The sequence below is a fragment of the Cebus imitator genome, unplaced genomic scaffold (assembly GCF_001604975.1).
Source record: "Cebus imitator isolate Cc_AM_T3 unplaced genomic scaffold, Cebus_imitator-1.0 Scaffold485, whole genome shotgun sequence".
Taxonomy (NCBI): domain Eukaryota; kingdom Metazoa; phylum Chordata; class Mammalia; order Primates; family Cebidae; genus Cebus; species Cebus imitator.
Genome location: NW_016107800.1, coordinates 1,206,309 through 1,215,072, shown reverse-complemented (window position 1 = coordinate 1,215,072; position 8,764 = coordinate 1,206,309). Strand labels below are relative to the sequence as shown.

At 50.1% G+C, this 8,764-nt stretch overlaps 1 non-coding gene across 1 annotated transcript; it reads left to right on the top strand.

Annotated features, from left to right (window-relative positions):
* The first annotated feature begins 2,054 nt into the window (after positions 1-2,054).
* Positions 2,055-2,170, top strand: LOC119468741. The gene has a single exon (XR_005197502.1). It is a non-coding gene; the product is annotated as a U5 spliceosomal RNA (small nuclear RNA).
* The last annotated feature ends 6,594 nt before the right edge of the window (positions 2,171-8,764 follow it).

Here is an 8,764-nt window from a genome sequence, read left to right as displayed (position 1 = left end):
CCAGGATGGTCTCGATCTCTTGACCTCGTGATCCACCCGCCTCGGCCTCCCAAAGTGCTGGGATTACAGGCGTGAGCCACCGCGCCCGGCCGGGAAGTAACTTCTAATGGGTACTGTTTTGTTTTTTGGAGTGACAAAAACATTCTGGCTGGGCGCAGTGGCTCACACCTATAATCCCAGCACTTTGGAAGGCCAAGGCAGAGAGATCACTTATGGCCAGGAGTTCAAAACCAGCCTGGTCAACATGGTGAACCCCTGTATCTACTAAAAATACAAAACATTATCTGGGCATGGTGGCAGGCGCCTGTAGTACCAGCTACTCAGGAGGCTAAGGTGGGAGAATCTCGAACCCTGGAGGTGGAGGTTGCAGTGAGCCGAGATGGCGCCACTGCACTTCAGCCTGGGGAGCAGAGCAAGACTCCGTCTCAAAAAAAGAAAAAACGAGAGACCCAAAACAAACAAAAAAATTTTAAATTATATTGTGGGAATGATTATACAACAGTGAATATACTAAAAACCATCGAATTTTATAAATGGGTGGATTTCATAGCTTTCAAATTATATCCAATAAATCTGTTTTTTAAATGTATTAGACAAATTTAAATTACATGCATGTCAAATATGATTGACTTGCTGGCAAAGAAGCAGCAAAGTGAAAAGGTTTTGATTCACATAAGGTGTGAAAATTGGGGAACGGAATGTTTACACCAGTGGCTGGAAAAATCATAGAGCTGTCTGGGCATGGTGGCTCAGGCCTGTAATCCGAATTCTTTGGGAGGCCGAGAGTGGCCAGGAACTCTAAACCAGCCCGCACCGCCCTCCTTTCACGGATTGTCCAGTGAGCACATTCCTTAGGAAGGAGTTCCCTGTCGGCTGGTCAGAGCCAACAACGTAGCTGCGAGGAGAGGACAGCACTATTTTTTTAACTTATTATTTTTTTTGTAGAGACAGCAGGTCTCGAACTCCGGGCCTCAGGCGATCAACAGGTGTTGAGTCAGCGCACCACGCTGGACAGCACGTTTTTAAAGCTCAGGATGAGGAGACGCGAGGTCTGAAACTGGAATGGCCAATAGCAGCGTCCGGTGGGGGGACCTGAAACGGGGAGCTCAAGCTGCAGTTTCAAACAAGACATCGCCAGGAATTCTCAAACGGCGTACACAAGTCAGCACGTCCCGGAGGGCACGGTTCAACGTAGCCGCAAACGCCCCCGTGCCCGCCACGCGGTCTGAAAGAAAGGAAAGCTGCCGAACGCTTACATCCCCGCGTGCCTTCCCCGGCCACACCTCTCGGTCCGCGCGGGAGGGAGGAGCCACGCTGGGATATTCTGTGTCAATCGTCCACTTGCGCATTGTTCTTTCCCTTTCAATGTCACAGCGGTGTTGAAATCAGCCGGGCGCGGTGGCTCACGCCTGTCATCCCAGCACTTTGGGAGGCCGAGGCGGGTGGATCACGAGGTCAAGAGATCGAGACCATCCTGGTCAACATGGTGAAACCCCGTCTCTACTACAAATACAAAAAATCAGCTGGGCATGGTGGTGCGTGCCTGTAATCCCAGCTACTCAGGAGGCTGAGGCAGGAGAATTGCCTGAACCCAGGAGGCGGAGGTTGCGGTGAGCCGAGATCGCGCCATTGCACTCCAGCCTGGGCAACAAGAGCGAAACTCCGTCTAAAAAAAAAAAAAAAAAAGAAATCAGACCGAGGCTCAGAAGTACACACAACGTGTAAAAGCCGAGTCTGCGACCAGGAAAGCGTTCTTCCCAGCCAGCCCGTCCTCGCCTCGCCCCGCCCCGCCCCGAACGGTGACAAGAGGCACTCGGTGACATCCCCCGGAGATGGATCCCTTCATTTGCATACCCATCATGCCCTGCTCGCAGTACCAATTTAAAACAGCAAAATGAAACATTTTTAGTCTACGCACTTTTGTTAAAATTAGGCTTTGGCTCACAAGGTGATCCGAAAAATTTTCCTAGGTGCAGAGCCTCGGTGGTCACTAGTCACCATCCACGTACCGGGAGCTTCCGTCACCCGAGGCGCGGGCCGCGGCGGCGATGCGCATGCTCTGGTTTCTCTTCAGATCGCACAAATCTTTCGCCTTTTACTAAAGATTTCCGTGGAGAGGAACGACTCTGAGTCTCAGACCAATTTTTTGAGGCCTTGTTCCGGCAAGGCTGCGCCGGCGCGGTTCAAAGGCAGACTCGGTGGGGGGCGGGTTTCGATTTTGTCACCCGGGCTGGAGAGGCGATCTCGGGTCCCCGCGACCGCCCTCGCCGGGGTTCAGGCGATTCTCCCGCCTCGACTTCCCGGGTACCGGCGACCTCAGGCACGCGCCGCCACGCCCGGCTGTAGAGACGGGGTTTCGCCGTGTTGACCGGGATGGTCTCGATCTCTTGACCTCGTGATCCACCCGCTTCGGCGGCTTTACTTCTTGACTGAGGTTCTTAGATCTTGCAATTGGATCTCATTACCCGATACTTAGGAGTGAAGCATCGTTCCTGTAGTCATGCTTCGTTTTTCAGGCGTGTAAACTTTGCCTAAGTGCGAGCGTTTATCGGTATTATTTCAATAGGATTGATAGGAAAGGTTGCTCTGGGTGGGCGGGGGCTCACACTTGTGGTCCCAGCACATTGGGAGGCCAAAACCTGAGTCAGGAGTTTGAGACCGGCCTGGCCAACATGGCGAAACCCTGTCTGTACTAAAAATACAAAGCATGTTGGCAGGTGCCTGTAATCCCAGCTGCTCGGGAGGCGGAGGCAAGAGAATTGCTTGAACCTGGGGGATGGAGTTTGCAGTGTGGCTAGATTGTGCCCAGTCCACCCAATTAAAAAAAAAAAAAAAAAAAAAAAAGGGTTCTACACTGTTTTCTCGGTCTTCTGAATCCTGTGTATGTTTCGCATTTAGCACATTTCAGTTAGGACTAGCTGCGTTTCAAGCACTTGATCAGTGCACGTGGCACATGTGGCTAACGACTGGATAATCGGCCTACTCACCTCTGTTAGGTATATGTTTGAACACAGAGCACAGCATATAGATCCATTCTCCCTTCATGTAGGTTTTGGGGTTTTGCCATATTTTGGCCATTGGAACTCCTTGAACCTGTGCAAGATTTTATTTCCTTAAAAGTGTGGAGTGGAATGGCTGGGTTTTAGGGCAGGTAGATATCTGCATAATAGTTTTTCCCCAAAGTATGTACTTATTTGCATTTCCACAAATGGCCTATGGTATTCCCATTGCTTCTCATCCTTACTGGCCTGGAAATACTCAGAAGTTGCTGGGCGCAGTGGCTCACACCTGTAATCTTAGCATTTTGGGAGGCTGAGCCAGGTGGATCATCTGAAGTCGGGAATTTGACACCAGCTTGACCAACATGGAGAGACCCCGTCTCTACTAAAAATGCAAAAAGTTTGCTAGGCCTGGTGGTGGGTGCCTGTAATCCCACCTACTCAGGAGGCTGAGGCAGGAGAATTGCTTGAACCCAGGAAGCGGAGGCTGTGGTGAGCCGAGATTGTACCATTGCATTCCAGCCTGGGCAACAACAGAGAAACTCCTTCTCAAAAAAAAAAAAAAAAAAAAAAAAAAAAAAAAAAAAAAAAAAAACCCAAAAAAAAAAAAAAAAAAAAAAAAAAAAAAAAAAGGCCAGGCACGCGGTGGCTCACACCTGTAATCCCAACACTTTGGGAAGCTGAGGTGGGCAGATCACAAGGTCAGGAGATCAAGACCATCCTGGCCAACATGATAAAACCCCATCTCTACTAAAAATACAAAAATTAGCTGGGGGTGGTGGCACATGCCTTTAATCCCAGCTACTTGGGAGGCTGAGGCAGGAGAAGCACTTGAACTAGGGAGTCAGAGGTTGCAGTGAGCCACTACACTCTAGCCTGGGCAACAGAGTGAGACTCCATCTACAAATAAAATAAATGTAAAACTGACCACAAGGCATAGTGGTTTCATTTGGGTTACGATTTATTTGACAAATATTTATGGAGAAGCTTCTCTGCCGGGCCTGGATATACAGGGGCAGTAAGAGCCCCACGGTGATAACACATTGCAACAAGCAGGCAAGTGAACTGAGGCAAAGGGCTGCAGAAGGAGAGAGGAGGGAGCCTCATGGAGGAGACTGGGTCCCCATCACACTGAGAAATGTTCCAAGGAGAGACACTGAGAGAGTACGTCCCAGGCTGTGATGGACAGACTTCCTTCTGAGCTTTTTGGTTGTCGTCTGTGCCCCTCCTGTGGCTAACACTTATGGCACCGAGGAGCTGTCCAACTCCTTCCCTTCTTCCCTCCATGGGGGGGGTGCCTCCAGGAGGTGAGAACATGCACCCGCCTTCCAGCTGAAAATCCAGGTCCCTCGCCTAAATCACAGCAGGCCAGCATCAGGGACCCCCAGATGTAATGCACTGAAAGGGATGCAGCGTGGCCTCTGAGCTGTTGACACCAAACATCTCTGACTAAGTAGTCAGGAGGAAACATGAGACAAATCCACAGCATGAGTCACTCTGCAGGACAACTGGCCTTGTCCCTTTCAGAAGTGTCAGCACCATGGGGAACCAAGAGCAGCTGGGGCTGCTCTGAATAGGGGGAGCAAAGAGAAGTGACAGCCAAGGTGTGTGAGTCATGGCTGGATCTTGGATCAGGGAAACACGCCTGAGGAGGACATTGTTGGGACATCTGGGAACAAATGATAATAGGTTATATATGAGGTCCTAGTATTGAATTTTCTCCTTTTTGAGACAGACTCTCATTCTGTCGCCCAGGCTGGAGTGCACTCGGCTCACTGCAAGCTCTGCCAGCCTGGGTTCAAGTGATTCTCCTGTTTCAGCCTCCCAAGTAGCTGGGATCACAGGCATGTGCCACCATGCCTGGCTAATTTTTGTATTTTAGTAGAGACGGGGTTTCACCACGTTGGCCAGGCTGGTTTCAAACTCCTGACCTCAAATAATCCACTTGCCTTGGCCTCCCAAAGTGCTGGGATTACAGGTGTGAGCCATGGCACTCAGCCTGAGGCCAACATGGTGAAACAGTGTCTCTTCTAAAAATACAAAAATTAGCTATGGTTAGTGGTGGGCTTCCATAACCCCAGGGCTTTGGAAGGCTGAGCGAGGCTGGAAGATTTCTTGAGGCCAGAAGTCCAAGACCCAGCTTGGGTAACCTGGTGAAACCCCACCTCTACAAAAAATATAAAAAATTAGCTGAGCATGGTGACACGTACCTGTAATCCCAGTTACTCAGGAGGCTTAGGCATGCGAATCACTGGAGCACAGGAGATGGAGGCTACAGTAAGCTGAGATTGTGCCACTGCACCCCAGCCTGGGCGAAAGAGCAAGACTCCATCTCAAAAAAAAAAAAAAAAAGAAAAGAAACAAAGAAATCAGATAGGAATGGCTCGCCTGTAATCCCAGCCTGTAATCCCACACAGGAGCCCAAGGTGGACAGATCGCTGACCCCAGGAGTTCGAGACTAGCCTACATGGCGAAAACTTGCCTCTACAAAAAGAAAAAAGTAAAATTCACCAGACGTGATGCTGTGTCCCTGTAGCTCCAGCTACTCAGGAGGCTGAGGTGGGAGATCACCTGAGCCCAGGGAGGGCCAGGCTGCAGTGAGCCACGATCGCACTACTGTATTCTAGCCCAGGTGATAGAGTGAGACTGTGTGTCAAAAAAGATAGAAAGAAAGAAGTTCTCACTATGTTGCCCAGGCTGGTCTCAAACTTCTGGGCTCAAGTGATCCTTCCACCTCAGCCTCCCAAAGTGCTGGGAGCACAGGTGTGAGCCACTGCATCCAACCATTTTTCTTTTTTTTTTTTTTTTTAAACAATGGAAAGAAAGTATTTGTGATGTTGTTTCCCTAGGGTCGGAGGCTGTGGGAGAAGAAAACCCACGATCTTAAAAAGCAGAAAAAAGCCGTGGGACTTCCACCTCCTCCCCGGGACATCTGGAACCAGTTTTGGTGCCACTCAGAGCCTGTTTCATCAGCAGGGAAAGCAGGGATTGTGCTGGCACCCATGGGGGGGTGCTGCTGAAGACTGACTGGGAGAGAACTCACCTGAGAAGTCTGGGCTGGGTGGTTAACTGTCACCTCAGCAGGCAAGGAGGACTTAGTGGGGACCTGGACATGGACTCTGGGGACGTCCCCTTTGTGGGAGATGCAGACCCAGGAGTCTGTACCCCTTTGTCGCCCTCTCCCACCCTTACCCCATTTCCCAGCGGCTCCAGAGTAGATGCTCCCCAAAGATTTTCCAATCCAAGGAGGCAGCCTGGAAGCATGGCTTAGATCACCTTTGCTGGTTTCCAGCAAATTAAAATTAATCTCTCAGGGAGGAAATGAGGGGCTGGGTTGTTTCTTTTTTTCTTCTCCTTCTTAATGGGTCCTGATGAAGGAAATCAATGCGGGAAAGGGTTCAGAAACACGACCCACCCACCGCTCACCGGCACGGAAAGGTCAGGGGGCTCCCTGCGCCCTTAGAGGGGCAGCTGGGCACAGTGTGTTTTATTATATAATTAACCTTGACCCTTCTGGGTTCAAAGAAAGAGGTTAGTTGGAAATAAATCAATAGTCTGGTCCGGTCACTTCAAAGGCCACAGAACACGCTGGAAAATTCCATGTTGGCTCAGTGTGTAAATTGAAATAGGGTGTGCAATGCTTTTTGAAAAGTGGGAGGGGGCTTTAGGTCTAAAATTGAAATTAATTGTGTATCTGCTTCCTTTAATCAGGCAATCAGGAGTCTTCGTTGTGTATCTTGTGGGGGTTGGGGGAAGCCTGGCGACAGCACTGTGACCTCCAAGTGACTGCCAGGCTGGGCTCCAGGACAACAGGCATCTCTTCAAGCCTGGGGAGCCCCTCCATCCGGTAGCAGTGTGCGGTCATTTACTGCACATCTGGAATTCTCAGAATCACCCAACCATCACCATCGAAATACACAGCACCAGGTGCCAAGGATTTTCCAGTTATTTTCTCATTTGATCCTCATAACAACCCAATTAGATAAGTACCATTATTATCTCTGTTACTGATGAGGAAATTGAGCTTCAGAGTGGCTGAATATCCAGAGCTACTCTGAGGTTTTCTTTTTTTTTAATTTTGAGATGGCGCCTCACTCTGTTGCCCAGGCTGGAGTGCAGTGGTGCCATCTGGGCTCACTGCAACCTCCACCTCCTGGGTTCAAGCGATTCTCCTGCTTCAGTCTCCCAAGTAGCTGGGATTACAGGTGCCCGCCACCATGCCCAGCTAATTTTTGTATTTTTAGTAGAGATGGGGTTTCACCACATTAGCGAGGCTGGTCTCGAACTCCTGACCTCAAATGATCCACCCACCTCCGTCTTCCAAAGTGCTGGGATTACAGGTGAGCCACTGTGCCTGGCAACACTGAGGTTTTCAAAGTCTGTTTCAATGCCATGGCTCAAGGAAGAGCCAGAAGTCCCCAGTCTTCATGTTCTTTTCCCTGAAGTTGTAAGGAGGAGCTGGGCTGAGTTTTATCTAGTTCACCTTTCCCTGAAGTTATAAGAAGATACATGGAGCTGGCCTTTGGCTTTATCTAGTTCACTTTTCGTCTCCTTCTGTCCTTTGCCTTCATCTTCCTTCTCCTTCCTTCTTTCAAACTCTTCTTCTTTCCTGTCCTGATTTCGTGCTTTCTTTCCACAAGTATTTATTGAGAATTTAGTGCTACTCCGTGGTGGCACTGGTGGTTCATGACAAAAGAACACCGCACCTGTCTTTAGAAAATGTAATTCTAGGCCGGGCGCGGTGGCTCAAGCCTGTAATCCCAGCACTTTGGGAGGCTGAGGCAGGAAGATCACTTGAGCTCAGGAGTTCCCGACCAGCCTGGGCAACAGGGTGAAATCTTGTCTCTACAAAAAATATAAAAATGATGGTGTGGTGGTGCACGTTAATAATCTCAGCTATTTGGGAGACTGAGGCAGGGAACTGTTTGAACCCGGGAGGCTGAGGCTGCAGTGAGCTGTGAACACGCCACTGCACTCCAGCCTGGACGATGGAGCAAGACCCTGTCTCAAAAATAAGAAGAAAACAGAATCCTAGGTTGTCAGAGCAGAGTGACAGACATACATACCGTGGATAATGAGCTGCAGAAGGAAGTACCTCTGTCTAAGAGAAGTCCCACTGGAATCACTCAGGCTGGTTTCAAGGCACGCACCCACCTCAGCCTCCCAGAGTGCCGGGATTAAAGGCGCGAGCCAGCGCGCTGGGCCCAGGATGGCGTTTTCTAAGGACAGGTGTGGTGTCTTTATCTCTTTATGACCCATCAGTGCCCACGTGGAGTAGCACTAAGAGCCTGAAGTGGCTCCACCTGGAGAGGGACAAGGGGGCCATCAGGAGCAGTGCTGTTTGTCGGGATCTGGAGAGAAGGGGTGGTGGGAAGGAGTGGTCCAGGCTGAAGGAACAGCCTGCAGAATGGCCTCGGGGCAGCGCTGTGCATGGCAGATCTGGGAGAAGCCGGGAACCCAGCCTGGAGGGTTGGACCTGATGACAGGAGCAAAAAATTAGGGTCTGCTCTAGTTAATAGTATCAGCAACAGCAAGCACAGAACTAAGTGCTTGATGCATCCTGACTCATTTACCACTCACAACCTATGAGGCAGGTGCTCTCTTTACACAGCTTACAGAGGGGATGGTGGCACCAGAGGCTAAAGATGCCCACGTGGTCACATAACTGAACCGTGGGGAGCAGGGGTTGCAGTCCGGAGCCCATGCTTTTTTTTTTTTTTTTTTTTTTGAGACGGAGTTTCGCTCTTGTTACCCAGGCTGGAGCG